Below are 18,109 nucleotides of genomic sequence, written 5' to 3'. Positions count from 1 at the left end.
AAAAAAAAAAAAAAAAAAAAAAAAAAAAGAGATAAGAAGTTTCATAAAAACAGATGATTCCGAATCCAGTATAGGAATGACAGGGCAGATTGATCAAGCATAAAAAGATAGGGCACACGGCCAATACAAACTGGTTGACCTTGAGCTATGGTTCCTGCCTCATGGCAAAGGAACCACAGATCTAGGAGCCAGACTCTGTGCTAAGGTTGACTGTGGACTGGTGCAAGGTGGAGAAGTATGACTAGCACAAACAATGTTAGGCAGAAAAATAAGAAGACACAATCAAACACATAAACCAACAGAACAGGATAAAGATCTCAGAAATAAAAACACACATCTACAACCATCTGATCTTCGACAAACCTGACAAAAACAAGCAATGGGGACAGAATTCCCTATTTAATAAATGGTACAGGGAAACTGAGTAGCCATATGCAGAAAATTGATACTGGACCCCTTCGTTACACCTTATACAAAAATTTCTTCAAAATGGATGAAAGACTTAAATGTAAAACCCAAAACTATAAAAACACTAGAAGAAAATCTAGTCAATACCATTCAGGACATAGGCACAGGCAAAGACTTCATGGCAGAAACATCAAAAGCAATTGAAAAAACTATCATCAGAGTGAACAGAAAATGCAGTCAAAAACTGGTAGTCAAGACTTTTCAAATGACCTTCAATGAGCAGATCATGGTTGTAATTGAATACTCTAATAAGCATTTATAATCATCCACTAAAAGGAAAATTTAAAAATTATTATTGACTTTTAAAATAAACCATTGATTTATAAATCATGATGTATACTTTTTAATTTATAAATCATATAATGATAATTATTGTTAGCAACAATAATAAGTAAAACATATGATTTTGTGGGCCAAGAACAATATATTATTCTATTTTCTCAGTCGAAGCTGAGACGAATACCTCTGAGATGACCACAGGGATCAAACCTGAACAATGGGACAGAAAGTAGGCAGCAAATAATCATGGATATTAGGTCAAGGGGGAAGTGAGTGATGCATTCAGCACAAGAATACACACAAAATCAAAATCTGATTTAATACTCACACTATTTAATACTGATACTAATCTTGTGAGGCAGGTACTATGAATAACTTCACTTTATAGGTGAAAAACCCAGGGATGGAAGAGGTCAAGCAATTAGACAAAGGTTGTGTAGCTAGTAAGTGACAGGCTAAGGCTCTCACCTAAATCTTTCTGATTCTCATGGCTTTGTTCTTTTTTCTTCTTATTGATTTACTATAATTGAGAAACAAAATGCATGTGCCTCATTAAAAAATAATGAACTATGAATGAATAATCATTCTTTCCCACCCCACCCCACAATTGTTTTTCTTTTCTTTTTTTTTTGGGGGGGGTCTCAATTCATCACCCAGCAGGAAGTGCAGTGGCACAATCTTGATTATCTGGGCCCAAGTGATTCTCCCACCTCAGCCTCCTAAGTAGCTGGGACTACAGGCACATGCCACCACACCTGGCTAATTTTCGTATTTTTAGTAGAGACAGAGTTTCACCATGTTGCCCAGGCTGGTCTCGAACTCCTGGACTCAAGTGATCTGCCCACCTCGGCCTCCCAAAGTACTGGCTTACAGATGTAAGCCACCACACCCAGCAAATCACTCCAGATTTTCTGTTCCTCAGTCTTTACTCCAAAAGGAATCACTACTACCGGCTTTTTATACATTCTTCCGAAAAGTCTATAAAGCATCTCTTGCTTACTCTATTTTTGTTGTTGTTGTTGTTGTTAAGAGACAAGATCTCACTCTGTTAGCCCAGGCTGGAGTGCAGTGGTGCAATCATGGTTCACTGCAACCTCAGCCTCCTGAGCTCAAGCAATCCTCCTACCTCAGTCTCCCAAGTAGCTGGGACTACAGGTATGCACCAGCACACCCAGCTAATTTTATATATATATATATATATATATATATATTTTAGAGATGGGGTCTCACTACATTGCCTAGGCTTGTTTCAAACTCCTGGTCTCAAGTTACCCTCCTGCCTCAGCCTCCCAAAGCACTGAGGTTACAGGCCTGAGCCACTGTGCCCAACCAATCTTTCTATTTTTAGCCGAAATGATAGCACGCAGCAGATCATATTCTGCACCTCGTAAATGTGTTCTTCTTAACCACTATGCTATAGTTCTTCCCTCCAAATGTTAAGCTCTTCTGATTATATATTAGTCATTGAATTTATAAAGACCAGACCAGCGCTTTTCAATAGGGGATGACTTTGCTTCCTAGAAGACACTTGGCAAGGTCTGCAGACATTTGTGATTCTCACAACTAAGGAAGTGCCACTGGCACCCTGTGGGGAAAAAAAATCACAGAAAAAATCTCAGTGGCACAGCCACAAAAAGACAATATATAAGTACAAGACAATCTATGTAGATAACCAACATTTTGCAGTGGGTTCGGTGCGATCCTGCCTCTTAGCAGTGATCTCTTCAGGTTCCTTTGAGATTTGTCATGATTTAGTGTAGCAATTATCAAAGGGTGTATGGTTTGGAGGCTCATTTGGTCCCTAAAACCTTCTCAGGAGCTCTACAAGGTCAAAATTATTTTCATAATAATACTAAGATGGTATTTGTCTTTTTTGCAGTGGAGTTTTCCAGAGGCTACGTGATGTGTGATGTTGCAACAGACTGAATGCAGAAACAGATATGAGAATTCAGCAGTTTCCATTAAGCCGGACAGAAAACATTTGCAAATGTGCGAAACAATGCCATTCTTCTCATACATTCTTTTTGTGTGGCACAGTAACTTTTATTTTTAAAAATATGTTATTTCAGTTGACATTATTACTGCTATTGGAAATGAACTGTAAATAAATATTTCACCATTCTCTCAGTTTTAATTTCTATTATGGGTAAATATTGTTAGATATAACCCATATAAACCCACATAAAAGCTCTTTGGGAGACCACTGATGTGGTAACTTAGGCATTATAAATAGTGTAATCTTGGCCCTACTATAGAAGGATGAGCTGAACAGGGCAGTCACAATGCAAGAGCAAGAAGCAAGAAAAAAGCCCCAAAGAAGAACAACTGTTCTCTAACTGCTAAGAGTAGGGCACAAATCTTTTATTATCTAAAAATAACAGATTGTTTTATCCTATTTTTATATTTATTTATTTACTGAGACAGAGTCTTGCTCTTGTCACCCAGGCTGGAGTACAATGGCATGATCTTGGCTCACTGCAACCTCCGCCCCCAGGTTCAAGCAATTCTCCTGCCCCAGCCCCCCGAGTAGATGGGATTACAGCCACCTGCCACCACACCTGGCTAACTTTTTGTGTTTTTACTAGAGACGGGGTTTCACCATGTTGGTCAGGCTGGTCTCAAACTCCTGATCTCAGGTGATCCACCTGCTTCAGCCTCCAAAAGTGCTGGGATTACAGGAGTGAGCTACTGCACCCAATGTATCCTATTTTTAAATGAACTTTTTTTAAATTTTAAAATTAGAAAAGAGCACGATTAGCAGAAAAGCAGTCCAATATTTAATAATTTATGGCAGAATATTTTATAGATGATGTTCCTATAAAAACAACCGAACTCAGCTATTCCAAGAGAAAGAGAGTCTTCCAAGATTTTCCAGAGAAGCAACATTGGATTCCAGATGTCAGTGCATGGAAAGATTTTCATGGTCCCTTTAAATTAATGAATTAATAAATAGAAATTGATGATATGATTAGAATGAAAACCAAAGGAAAGGATTTCCAAAAATAGGACAGATTTGTTTCACGTTTAAAAATTTGCAGCTAATAATTGTTGCTGAGATGAAAAAGCAGCCCCTCAAACAGCCCAAATTACTTTTGGGCAAAGCTTTTAGCTGACTGCACAGAGATGGAGATGCACTGTCGAACACAACAAAATGGGGAAGGACGCAAGTTTGTCTTGGGGGTTTCCCATCTTCCCTTCCCCTTCCCCTCTCCTTCAGCAGCTCCTCCTTCCCCCACCCACCCTGTTTCTATCTGTGAATTCACTGCCTTCCCAACCCCCAGCAGTTTCTGCTTTCTTGACCTGAGTCAGGTTCTGACTTAACCACTGGCTGTCAGGAGGACCTAAGCTGCGCCACATCTCCTCTGAGGCTCAATTTACTCATGGATAAGGTGGGAATGATCATCTGCCTACCACACTGGGTTATTAGGATTAAATGAAAACACTTTTTTTTTTTTTTTGAGACGGAGTCTCACTCTGTCATCCAGGCTGGGGTGCGGTGGCGTGATCTCAACTCACTGCAACCTCTGACTCCCTGGTTTAAGCAATTCTCCTGCCTCAGCCTCCTGCGTAGCTGGGATTATAGGCATGCACCACACACACCCGGCTAATTTTCGTATTTTTAGTAGAGACGAGATTTCACCATGTTGGCCAGGATGGTCTCAATCTCCTGACCGCATTATCAGCCTGCCTTGGCCTCCCAAAGTGCTAGGATTACAGGCGTGAGCCACTGCACCCGGCCGAAAACACTTTTTGTAAATTATACAGCTCCAGAGAAAATTGGAAAATTATTAACCCCCTAACATTTATAACCATGTAGAATATTTTTGTGAGGCAGATCCCATGCTAGGAGAGGGTGTCAGGAATGCCCCTGACATCCTGTATGCCCTGAAAGGGAATCAGGTCAGAAGCCCAGTGGCTATGTGTGTGTGGGTGGGTAGGTGGGTAGGTGGGTGGAATACTGGGGCCAGAGGGTTACTCTGGGCTTTGCCAGGCTTTCTCCTTTCTTCCTCATTTTTCTTCTTCAACATCTGATCACCACTCAAGGATGCAGAGGCCAGCCCTTTATCTCTATGGATCCTCTTATTCCTGTAGGACTGTCCCTGAATTTTGACTTCCCTTCCCTTTTTCACCATTGAATTGTTATCCTCTTAACTACACAGTGTTGAGCTCCACAGCCCAACACTTTGAATTTCTGCAGCCAGCAGTCTTCCACCCTGTGGTTCTGGGGGCCAGAGTACAGTGTAAGGGCTCCGGTGGCCAGGGCAGTGCAGGACGAGGGTGGAGATGGGCCGTGGGAGGAGTGCATGGGTGGAATTTAGGCTTGGGCATGCCGCAGAAGGCAAGGGGATCCCGAATCCTCTGTGAGTAAATGCAACTAGATCGTGAGATGTGGGGGAGATGGTACTGGTGGTGATGATAGTGACAGAGAGGAATGGTAAATTTCACAGGAAACATTCCAGACTGGTTACAAATACACCAAAGCAAGAATGTGTGTGTATGTGTGTGTGTTTACAATGAAATTAATTACAGCAATTTACATGAAATATTAAACATGTATGCTTAATGACCATGTGTCCTTGTGATGATTACACTGCTCACTAGAGATGCGTGAGCTCAACTGTATTGTTTTCTTTGACAACAACAGCAAAGAGCTGCATCTGAGTGTCCTGTCCCCAGCAAGACCAGCAAAGGCCATAAAACCCCAGCTGAGCCTGCAAGCCTGTCGCAGAGGCAGTCCAGCTCATGCTAATGTGTCTGGGAGTTGTGTGAGTGCATGTGTGTTTCTCCTTCTCTGTGTCTTCTATCTCCCCGTTTTATTGAGCTGCTGCAGTGTAAAGAAGATGAAAGGTCGCGGGTCTTGAATACGTGCCCACAATAACTGCATCTGGAGGAGTGATTTAAGAGTGCTTTTAACATCAGCAGCAAACTAAAACATTTAAACAGAAGGGTCTTTGTGCGATTTTTAGTAACAAAGGGATCCAGAAAGACCATCTTGATACTACATTTCTTGTTTTTCCCAATCTTACATTTTATTGAAACAAATAACTAATTGTGGCACAAATTAAATTTTGTTTCTTTTTGGAGTATACGCAGACAATGACCTTATTACTTGTAAATCATCTTCCAGCAGGGGAAAACTAAAGAAGCTGTAAGAAAGATTTTTTTTCCCTAATAAATTTTATGACAAGTTAAAAGCCAGGGGAAAATACAAAAATAAATAAAATCCAGCCCTGATTTCAAAGGCATTACGACATAGTCCAAGGGTCAGGCAGCCCAAGCACTGTATCTGTGACATAAGGAGATGTTAGGGCCTTTGCCCATTTAATAATGCACTGCAAAATTGCAGAACAAAATGTTTTGTATTTTCATTAAAATTTTAGGTTAAAAAAAGGAAAGGAGGACAAAGAATGCTTATATCATAATGTTATTAAAATCTGCTGAACAGATTTAGCGATAATCACTAAGAATTTTAAAGTAGGCAAATCCTATATTTAAGAAGCTCGTCGGTGAAATAAGAGTTCTTTGTTTTGTTTTGTATATTTGTTTCTTTGCTTTTAGCTTTTAAACACTAAATTCTTTCCCCAGCCACGAGTTTCCTTGTGCTAGATTCTGGTACAGCGGATTTACTTTCATATGGTGGCAAAAAAAAAAAAAAAAAAATGGGTGTAGTACAAAAGAATTATAAAACATCTTTTGGGAAATAATTAGAAAAATAGATACTCTGAGTTAGGAAGAGGAAACACAGATAAAGCAGAAGCTGAGGTTTTTGTAATAAAGTCCTGTATAGATCATGGGTATAATGTAAGAGAACACGGGAAAGCAAACCTGAAACTCAAAACTGTCTGCACGTTAGGAGGGCAGGAGCTGAGATGGACTAGAGATTCGTGCATGCTGCCATGAAGTTATCATGGGCAGAGGTAAGGCTACACAACGTTGCGTCCTGGTAGCAGCAAAATGCAGGGATTGGGGAACTGAGAAATGGCTAACTGTATGAAATAGCTGAAGTAAGTATTTCTCTGAGCTTTTTCCATCTCAAGCATTTGGGTCTGCCTCTCCGGGGACCATGCCAGAACCTAAGAGACTGTAACAGCTCTGGGTGGTGAGGCCAGAGAGCACTGAACAAATGCATGGAGGACCAGAAAGGGGAAAAAATACTGCAGGATCTATTTTCTTTAATTAAATAAAATGAAATTATTTGAGATATTAGGAAAGGAGGAGAGAAAGAGCATGTGATGACAAGAAATGGTTCATTACTCATTATTAGTTGAACATGAATGTTAACAAAAACACTTTTATTTAGTATACTCTTTCATTTTATTAAATGTAAAAACATGTATAAGGGACTTTTTAATATAAATGATTTGCACAGAATTAGATTTGCTTTATGCAGAAAAGCCTCTTATGAGCCCCCGCCTTTTTTTAGGGGACAGAGTCTCACTCTGTCACCCTGGCTGCAGCCCAGTGGTGTGACCTCAGCTCACTGCAACCTTTGCTTCCCAGGTTCAAGTGATTCTCCTACCTCAGCCTCCCAAGTAGCTGGGATTACAGGCACACACCACCACACCCAGCTAGTTTTTGTATCTTTAGTAGATACAGGGTTTCACCATGTTGGTCAGGCCGGTCTCGAACTCCTGACCTAGTGATCCACCTGCCTCGGCCTCCCAAAGTGCTGGGATTACAGTTGTGAGCCACCGCGCCCAGCCAGGCCTCTTTGATAGAGAAGGTAAGTATTGACATTCCAGTTTTTTTTTTTTTTTTTTTTTTTTGAGACGGAGTTTCACTCATGTTACCCAGGCTAGAGTGCAATGGTGCGATCTCGGCTCACCGCAACCTCCGCCTCCTGGGTTCAGGCAATTCTCCTGCCTCAGCCTCCTGAGTAGCTGGGATTACAGGCACGCACCACCATGCCCAGCTAATTTTTTGTATTTTTAGTAGAGACGGGGTTTCACCATGTTGACCAGGATGGTCTCGATCTTTTGACCTCGTGATCCACCCGCCTCGGCCTCCCAAAGTGCTGGGATTACAGGCTTGAGCCACCGCGCCCGGCCGACATTCCAGTTTTAACAGAAGAGTGGTGAAAACACCTCCACTATTTACATTGAGAGCAGAGTATTGATACTTGGCTCCTTGTTCAATATTAGGACTGTAGAAAGATAAGCACACACATACACATATACAAACGCACATATACCACATATATATTTCTGATCATGACAACAGTAACCCATTATTTAGACGTCCTATGGTTACAGTGACTTTCTTAACAACAGTCAATTTTTGCTTTAGTTATTTTCTACAATGGATTTTTTTAAAAATTGGTAGTGGCTGGGGATGGTGGCTCACACCTGTAATCCAAACACTTTGGGAGGCTGAGGTGGAAGGATCACCTGAGAACAGGAGTTTGAGACCAGCCTCCTGAACTCAGGAAGCAACATGGTGGAACCCTGTCTCTATTAGGAATACAAAAAATTAGCTGGGCGTGGTGGTGCACATCTGTAATCCCAGCTATTCAGGAAGCTGAGACACGAGAATTGCTTGAACCTAGGAAGCAGAGGTTGCAGTCAGCCAAGATCACACCACTGCACTCCAGCCTGGGGGACAAAAAAAAAAAAAAAAAAAAAAAAAAATCAAAAACTATTTGTAAACATGTAGCTATGATCTCCTTACAAAAGCTCTTAATATCAATCTTCTGAGAGTTAGAACACGCTACCTCCCACGCCTTCAACCATTCCTCCCATGGGAATCTCCTCTCTTTTAAGGATGCTGGTGATACACTTCTCTATGGTTAGACCACCACATCAGGAGCACCCTAACTAGCAAATCTTGCAATGATTCCATTTCCCACACATTCCAAAAGAGCTGTATAGTTTCAGAATCTTCTGAGAAATTTTGCAGTTCTCAAACTAGAACTGATCTTTCAACTCCCGCAGAGGCATATGATGTTTTCGTACCAACTACTCTTCCCAATTTGGTTGTCAGTGGCTACAGTTAGTAAATCTAAGAATACAATATATAAAGTCATAGCCCCAGGCTGTCATCGGTATTTTGTTTTCCCATATGGTGTTAAGTCTCTTAACTGTGAATTCTTTACGATAGTATTTTCTATAACTTAAGTCTAGGAGCAAGAAGACAACCTAGTAGAGATGGTAGGATCACAATCTACTAGGACTGCAATTATCTAACGGTGAGCACCATAACCACAGGACCTGCCCAAGTTACCATCCAGGGAGGGGAGAGAAAATACTCCCTCTGAATACGCTGTAAAAGAAAAGCGGAAGACAAAAATACAGTGTGTTTTTGAATTCATTCTAACACATTAAGTTCAATGTACTAATTTGTTTTGTTTTTCAATGAGATACATTGGGCAGAAATGAAATAAAATTCTCATGATGACCAAAACATAACCACTTGAAACATGCAGCAATCAACATTTTCACAGGTGACACAGTGTTTTTGAGAGAGAAATTTATTCCAAATTACTATGTCTCCCTTTGTGTTCATTTTTGAGAACATTTAAAGTTTTGCTAATGTGTGATTTCTAATGTTGTACATTCATCTTGCTGTGTTCTTCACAAGCCTAAGATGTTTTCTTGGCTTTTATGGATTTCTTTCCTACTAGGGTGAAAGTTTTTTATAACCCTGTAGCCAGGGACCACATCTTATTGATCCTGTATTACATGGTACAAAGGGTAATGCAGTCAATTCTTATTATCACTTTGTGAAATGAATTTTCTTTACTTTCAGCAAGTTTTTGCTGAGTGCCTGCTACTCAAAAATCCAAGTGTTATTTCCATTCCATTTCACAGACGAACAAACTGAGGCTCAAAGAAGCCTAGTAAACTAATGCAAGGTCCTGCAGTTAAAAGTTAAGCCAGATTTCTTATCGAGGCAATCGAGGCAGGGTAACTCTAGAGTCCATGCTCTTTTTTTTATTTTTATATTTTAAGACAGAGTCTCTCTGTGTCACCCAAGCTGGAGTGCAGTTGCAGGATCTCAGCTCACTGCATCCTCTGCCTCCCAGGTTCAAGTGATTCTCCTGCTTCAGCCTCCCGAGTAGCTGGGATTACAGACATTAGCCGCTACACCCGGTAATTTTTTTTTTTTTTTTTGAGATGGAGTTTTGCTCTTGTTACCCAGGCTGGAGTGCAGTGGCACCATCTCGGCTCACCACAACCTCCGCCTCCTGAATTCAAGTAATTCTCCTGTCTCAGCCTCCCAAGTAGCTGGGACTACAGGCGGGCACCACCATGCCCAGCTAATTTTTGTATTTTTAGTAGAGATGGGGTTTCACCTTGTTGACCAGGATGGTCTCGATCTCTTGACCTCGTGATCCACCTGCCTTGGCCTCCCAAAGTGCTGGGATTATAGGCATGAGCCACCGCACCTGGCCCAATTTTTGTATTTTTAATACATTTGGGGTGTCACCATGTTGACCAGGCTGGTCTTGAACTCCTGATCTCAGATGATCTGCCCACCTTGCCCTTTCAAAGTGCTGGGATTACAGGTGTGAGCCACAGTTCCCGGGGGAGCCCACACTCTTAATGATCTCACTGTATGCCTCTTCCTGATTGATTTATTCAATTAAAAATATGTTGAGTCACTGCTGTGTGCTGAACTTGTTCTAGATATTGGAGATAGACAGTGACGCACAGGACCACACCTGATTCTCACGGGGCCTACACTCTGGTGTAAAGGGTCTGAAAGCATGTGGAAAGAGGGAGACAGAAAGAAAGAGGAGTGAAACTGGGCTGGGCGAGGTGGTTCACGCCTGTAATCTCAGCACTTTGGGAGGCCGAGGTGGGCAGATCACAAGGTCAGGAGTTCGAGACCAGCCTGACCAATATGGTGAAACCCCGTCTCTACTAAAAACTATAAAAATTAGCTGGGCGTGGTGGCACAGTAGTCCCAGCTACTTGGAAGGCTGACGCAGGAGAATCACTGGAACCCGGGAGGCAGAGGTTGCAGTGGGCCAAAATCGGGCCACAGCACTCCAGCCTGTGACAGTGACAGTGCGAGACTCCATCTCAAAAAAAAAAAAAAAGAGGAGTGAAACTGCCGAGCCACTCTATGAAAACTCTCTATTGAACTATTTGAGGAAGCACCAGGCTGTTTTCCAAAAGCAGCTGCACCATTTTGTATTTCGCCAACCAAGTGTATGGGGTGCAATTTCTCTACATCCGCGCCAATACTTCGACATTTTGATTACAGCCATGATAAGAGGCATTTTAAATTTCTGATGTAATTACTTCTAAAACGAATCATGTCAAATTGAGCTGACTTAAAAGAGAAAGTCCTAATTCAAAGCTCTGATTAACCTCAGGCTGCAGAACTCCTCTTTGTTTCTGGGAGGACAATGGTTGTGCCCTGCTAGGCACTTAGTGTCCAGGACACCCACCAGCTATTTGCAGACAAGATTTCCAGATGGTCTTTAAATGATCAACCAGGTTAGTTTTCATGGCAAGATCCTTCCTCCCATGGCCCCCCGCTGCTGTGTCAGTGAAAACACTAACTGTTATACAGCCAACAGAAAGCGCCTGAGAGGGGTATGCTCATTTTCTTTCTTTTCTATTAATTTACATTTTACAAGGGTCATATCTCATGACAAAAGTAGATCACCAGCGCATTCAACTTTGACCGGAAAAAAGAAAGTCACCTCTTGTTAAGTGGCCTACATAAGATGTGTGGTCATTTTTAGATTAAACAAATGTAAAACACATTATTTTATATTGGGGCATATTTTCATATCTTAAATAAAATTTTTACTTTTTAAAAGATGCGTTCCAACTCTTGGGAATATTTATGTTTAAAAACGTGGCCTAAAACAAAAAAGCAGTGTGTAATAAGCAAATGGTATATCCACTTAGCAACCGAGTTACCATGTAGTATAATATAAAGTAATTGTAATCCCTAAAACTCTTAGTATACACAGCTAACCTCAGCCAACACATACTCCTAAAAAGAGATTGCTACAAGCCAAACTCTATCTCTAATAGGAATGAAGAACTGACTGTACATTTGAACTCCCCATTTTACTTTGTTATGATTAAAGTATTGCCTTCAACGCAATAATAAAAAAAAAAAACCCAAGCATATTTGCATTAAAGGTCAAAAAAGGAGTAAGGCAGGATTAAAACCATGGCTTCATGCTATTTTCATTATGAGAGAACATCAATCAATAAAACATAACTGAAAAATTCTTACCTGAAGAATTCTTTGGATAGCAGTAACATCAAATTCTTGTTTTATGTTTTTTCACTTAGTGTTTTGATTCACAACTAACTTTTTCTTGTTGGAAACTCCCACTGACTCCAACGTAAATAAATAAAGTTTGTTTCAAGATCAGTTCCCATGATAAGACATTACTTTAAAGCCGGTAACACACTAGGTATGATACAGTTCCTCCACATTTTCTTTTTGCCAGATATGTAGAGTATCTCACATTTCGCTTACAACAACTTTATGGCTTTCTACATAATGCTATATTAAAATAATACTTCAGATAACTTGTGTCTCTCATGGGAAGATCTCACACAACTTGGTTTCATTAATAAACACCTCTGTGGCCAGGCACAGTGGCTCACATCTGTAATCCCAGCACTTTGGAAGGCTGAGGCAGGCAGATCACTTGAGGTCAGGAGTTCAAGACCAACCTGGCCAACAGGGTGAAACCCCATCTCTACTAAAAGTACAAAAATTAGCTCAGCGTAGTAGCACATGCCTGTAATCCTAGCTACTCAGGAGACTGAGGTACTGGAATCGTTTGAACCCAGGAGGCAAGGTCGCAGTGAGCCAAGATTGTGCCACTGCACTTCAGCCTGGGTGAAGGAGTGAGACTACCTCACCAAAAAATAAAATGAACACCTCCTAGCCCTACCCACTCCAAGCATCATGAAAGTATAAACTTCTCTTTGCCGGAAAGGTAAAGAGATTAAGAATTTTTCTTACATGAAAAGACCTTTGAGATGATCTGTAGGCCATCAGTTCTCAACATGGGGTGCTCAGACAATACGCAACCTTACTAGGAAGGCAAATTCTCAAGCCCCACCTGAACCTATTGAACCAGAAGCTTAGGGAACATTGGGCACAGCTGGGTCATTTCTAACAAGCCTCCAGGTGATTCTGATGCATGCCAGAAAGTTTGAGAACCACTGATTTAGGCCAAATCACTCATTTACAGTGGAAGCCGCTAAGCCACTGACAGGTTAGTGATTTGCCTAAAATTGTTAATGTCAAAATTGGGATTAGATTCCAAGTCTCTTAACTTCAATTAGTTCCAGTTTGCAGATTCAAACACTACGAAACACATCAAGGAAAATCTCAACTCCTTCCCCGCCTGACCCGACCTGAGCAGCCATACCTGGTTCAGAGTTTCCAAGCTCCAAACAAAACGGGAATCAGCAAAAGAGAACTTGGTGATATTTGTTTGCAAAATCCTGCCCCGATTCTTTTTATTTACGGGGTTTGTTGTACAGTAAACATAGCATTGAATGTGAACCCTGGAGGGCTCCATTCTGGTTCTCTCTCTAACCACAACACCCCCTCTCATCTTACATTGTCTATGAACATAAGAGAGATGTATTAGATTGCACAATATGAGAATTTAAGACTCTCTAGAGCTCAGAAATTTCATGATTCCCCAAGCCTGACTGATAAACAACTTTTCTCGTTGCCACCATGTCAGATACTCTAAATCCATTTTCTGGTGACCAGGACATTTGGATTCCTAATGCTTTTATTTTTCCCTTTTCCTCCATCCCCAGCCTATGCTCTATACAATGGTTAATGTGCTATCATTGTTCAAATATCGAGCCGTCATACGGTTGTGATCATGAAGGCAGAATTTAAAGAAGGAATCGTAAAATTAATCAGGAGATAAAGATTGCCGAAAAATAAACATTTTAGCTTCCTGAAGAATGGAAATTTAACAGGCATGGAGGTTCAATCTGAATTAACATTCTCAGAGTTTACCCTGTGGATTTGACCACAGTCCAAAAACCAGCAGTAAATTATTTTTAATTACTTAAAGCAAATGGGCTTGCTATATAGGTTGAAACACTGGCGATTGGCAAAGTCTGCTGCTTTCCAGTTTGCTTGTGTGGCATCACGTATCGATAGACATAGTACTCAATACAGCAGCGCCATCAACATCTACATAACTTACATCTTCACTTTAACTGAACAGGAATAATACAGAAAATTGTGTCTCCTGGACTGCCAAACAGAGTCACAGCAACACCGTAAGGGAAGACTATGTATTCCAAGTACTGCAATCCTGTTGCTCTCTGATCATATTTTCAAACCAAGAATCTGGATAGAACATGAGAAGTTGGATTGTGGCTGCATTTCTTGTACCTTAAATCAGGGAGATAGCATCACTAATAAACTCTCACATAGTATCTTTCCATCTCTTCTTATGAGTCTTCTAGTAACTGCTATTAAGAGGAAAAGGACACTTTCTAAAATAGGCCAAAAAGAGCTGTGTTGTTGAAGATGCATTTTTCTACCTGTCAGCAGAGACATTACTTCCTAACTGAAACACAAGTCTAAAGTCAAAAATTCATTCTGGATCTCTAATTTCTGTGGAACAAAGCCTTTTTGAGGATAAAAAACTTTAACAGATGCAGAAATAAGTTAATGAATCTCAAGGTTCTAAATTAAATTTGAAAGTATGTGAAAATAACAAAGGGAAGGAAAAATACCAGCACTTCAGGAAATTTCACGTTGTTTCGTTAAAATAAGCTACAGCGATTTATATAGAAAAGAAAAACTAAAATCAGTATCACAATGGATTAAATTAGCTTCTTTTGTTAATAGCTACATAAAAACATTATACATTTTCTCTCTTTTTTTTTTTACTTATTATTATTATTATTATTATTATATAAAAGAGATGGGGTCTCACTATGTTAACCAGGCTGGTCTCAAACTCCTGGCCTCAAACAATACTCCCATTTCAGCCTCCCAAAGTGCTGGGATTACAGGCGTGAGCCATGGCTCCCAGCCATTTTATTTTCTTATAGAAAGAAACTAAGAAGTACAAAGTAAGTTTAATTCACTTACTTACATCATCCAAAAATCATGGACATTGAGAAAATAAGAGCACAGTATTTCAATGGTGCTACTATGTATATTAGTTGTGCAAAGGAAACTATCTAGAAAGGAAATTTTTAAGTAGTTCTTTAGGACAGGAATATTTTATGCATAGTAAATGCTGTCAATATATGTTTTCTTAATGTGTGAAAAAAGAATCAACTGGATAACTAAATCTATCAAAATAAATCCTAATTGAGACCCAGTGCCATATAAATTGTATCCATTCATTCATTGATTCATTCATTTTGAGATAGGATCTTGCTCTGTCACCCAGGCTAGAGTATAGTGACCCAATCATGGCTCACTGCAGCCTTGATTTCCTGGGTTCAGTGGATCCTCCCACCTCAATCTCCCAAGTAGCTTGGAAAACAGGCATGTGCTACCATACCCGGCTAATTATTTTATTATTTTTTTTATTTTTTTTTCTTAGAGATAGGGTCTCTGGTCCTGAATTCCTGGGCTCAAGCGATCCTCCCACCTTGGCCTCCCAAATTGTTGGGATTACAGACATGAACCACTGTGCCCAGCTGCTATATAAGTTGTATATTAAAACACTGCATACCAGCCTATTCCTCACTGCCTCTTACCGGATGTGACCTAACCCCATGGCCCTCTGTAAAGGAAACCTACATATGGATTGGAAGTAAATTGGCATCGGAACCCTCTGTCCCTTTCACACAGCACAGTCAACTCAGAGTCCCTATCCTGGACCAGGCTCACATCCGTATTTGCCGTGGATAGGAAGGACAGTGTCACTAAAGAAGCCTCCTCCCCAGGGCGTCCCGGGAGCAGCTCCCTTGAGTGCTGTTTTCCTGTCAAGTCTTATAATTGCAATATGACTTTTGTTGCTTTTGGACTCTGTACAGAGAGACTTTCAGTTTTCAGTGAAACAGTTGGCTTAAAAAAAATACTTCAAGGGGGAAGAAAACATAACTGAATCACAGCAAGGCCCTCAGAAGTCACGGCCCTTGATCTTCCTCAGCCTCCTCAGTGGCAGCTTTCTAAATATTATCACTCTCCTGCCCGCAAAGCCGCTCCTACCCCAGGCCCCTGCCCCCAGATCCTTTCCTCTCCTAGTTCACCAAGAGAATGTCTTCCAGAGAAAGGGGCTCCCTTAAGCCCCCTCCGTCATCATTGCAAAGCTGTTTCTCTCTCCCTACCTGCTATGGTGCTGGGCACCATGCCAGGCCCTGGGCACTTATGAGCTGTTTGAATCCCAACAACAAGCCTCTGTTTTACAGAAAAGGCTTAGAAAGGTCCACATCATAGAACGCTTCTCTGTTTACAGGCTCCATTCGTTCTTGCCTGGGCCTAAAAAGAAGCATCAATCAAGTCTTTTTCCTTTCTTAGTGGGAGGGGACAGGATCTTGCTCTACTGCCCAGGCTAGGGTGCAGTGGTGTGATCACAGCTCACTGCAGCCTTGAACTCCTGGGCTGAGGCAATCCTCCTGCCTCAGTCTCCTGTAGCTGAGACTATAGGAACACACCACTGCACCAAGCTAGTATTGAAAAAAAAATTTGTAGAGACAGAGTCTTGCTTTGTTTCCCAAGCTCTGATCAACTGTTATCCTCCCTACACACACACACACCCCAATGCTGAATCCCATTTTCCCACCTCTTCTGGGGACTTTTTTATCAATCATTCCATCCTCTTGCAACTTCTCTTTTATTCTGAGCCAGGCTTCCCTTTAATGCCACATCCAAACCCATCAAGTCCTGATGGAATTCCATTCAAAAAACTGTCCTTAGCTCTCTGACTTCCCAGCATCTTCACTGCCAAAACCCTGGGACTGGTCCAAGCACCTGCAATTCCTTCCCTGCCCACGGCAGGCCTCCTGACTCTTCTTCCTGAGTCTCCTCTCATCTCCAATAGATGGTTCTCCAACAGTAAGCACTGTGGACCTCAGAGGAAAAACAAAGCCTGATCGGAGGCCCTGATATACAGGTTATAAGTACCATGGCTACGACTAGTGTCAAACCGCATGCTGGTATTTTAAGAAAGCCAGATACGACCAGACGTGGTGGCTCACGCCTATAATCCCAACACTTTGGGAGGCCAAGGAGGGCAGATCACCTGAGGTCAGGAGTTTGACACCAGCCTGACCAACATGGAGACACCCCATCTCTACTAAAAATACAACATTAGCTGAGTGTGGTGGTGCGCGCCTGTAATCCCAGCTACTCCGGAGGCTGAGGCAGGAACCCAGGAGGCGGAGGTTGCAGTGAGTTGAGATCACGCCACCGCGCTTCAGCCTGGGCAACAAGAGCGAAACTCCATCTCAAAAAAAAGAAAGCTGGATACCTGAATTGGACTCTGAGGTGTTCTCCAAGGGACATCTTCATCACAAAAACTCTGTACTTCCTGGAATCAACACTTGTATTTTTCTAGTACCAAGTTACATGCATCAAATTATAAAACACTTTTCCATAGCATTTTCTCGCTGAGACTCCCAGGGCTTTTAACATCTCTGGAATATATTTTTCCATTTTCCGTAAGACTCAAAAGTAATTTAAGCTCTAAAAAGTCTGCTAAAAAGTCTCTGCAAAAAATAGAAGATGAAGAGGACTCCAATGCAGAAAGTGATCAGAATGAGATGAGTGAGCAGGAAGAGGAAATTGAGGATGGCCTTGCTGTAGTGAAAGACTACAAACACCTGGAAACAGCAGTGCAGTCTTTTAAGGATGATGTCCTGGAGACGGGCCTGGATATTGGGAGAAACAAAGTGGAAGATGCATTCTGCAAAGGTGACCTCAGGCTGAATGGGGCAAAGTGATGGAAGAAAAGCAGAATGGTCACAGTGGGAGAGACACTGGATCTTCTGATTGGAGAGGTTAAAGAATCAGGAACAGGGATAGTGATGCGGATTCTCCCAAAAAAAGTGAAGAGAAGACTGAAAGTGAAAAATACAGAGTAGTGTTATGATGGTGGAAGAACTTAAAGTTGTCTAAGAAAAGAATGTCTAAATAAACGGATTGCTTGGCCAAGCGCGGTGGTTCACGCCTGTAATCCCAGCACTTTGGGAAGCCAAGGTTGGTGGATCACCTGAGGTGAGCAGTTCCAGACCAGCCTGGCCAACATGGTAAAACCCCATCTTTACTAAAAATACAAAAATTAGCCGGGCATGGTGGTGTGCACCTGTAATCCCAGCTACTCCGGAGGCTGAGGCAGGAGAATTGTTTGAACTCAGGAGGTGGAGGTTGCAGTGAGCCCAGACTGCGCCACTGCACTCCAGTCTGGGTGACAGGGTGAGACTCCATCTCAAAAAAA

The 18,109-nt window shown here is 41.5% G+C and overlaps 1 pseudogene; it reads left to right on the top strand.

The window, feature by feature from the left end:
- The first annotated feature begins 16,792 nt into the window (after positions 1 to 16,792).
- LOC108310720 lies at positions 16,793 to 17,809 on the top strand (annotated as a pseudogene).
- Positions 17,810 to 18,109: the final 300 nt, after the last annotated feature.

This window comes from Cebus imitator, unplaced genomic scaffold, assembly GCF_001604975.1.
Source record: "Cebus imitator isolate Cc_AM_T3 unplaced genomic scaffold, Cebus_imitator-1.0 Scaffold6, whole genome shotgun sequence".
NCBI lineage: Eukaryota > Metazoa > Chordata > Mammalia > Primates > Cebidae > Cebus > Cebus imitator.
This window is presented reverse-complemented; position numbering and strand designations above follow the sequence as displayed.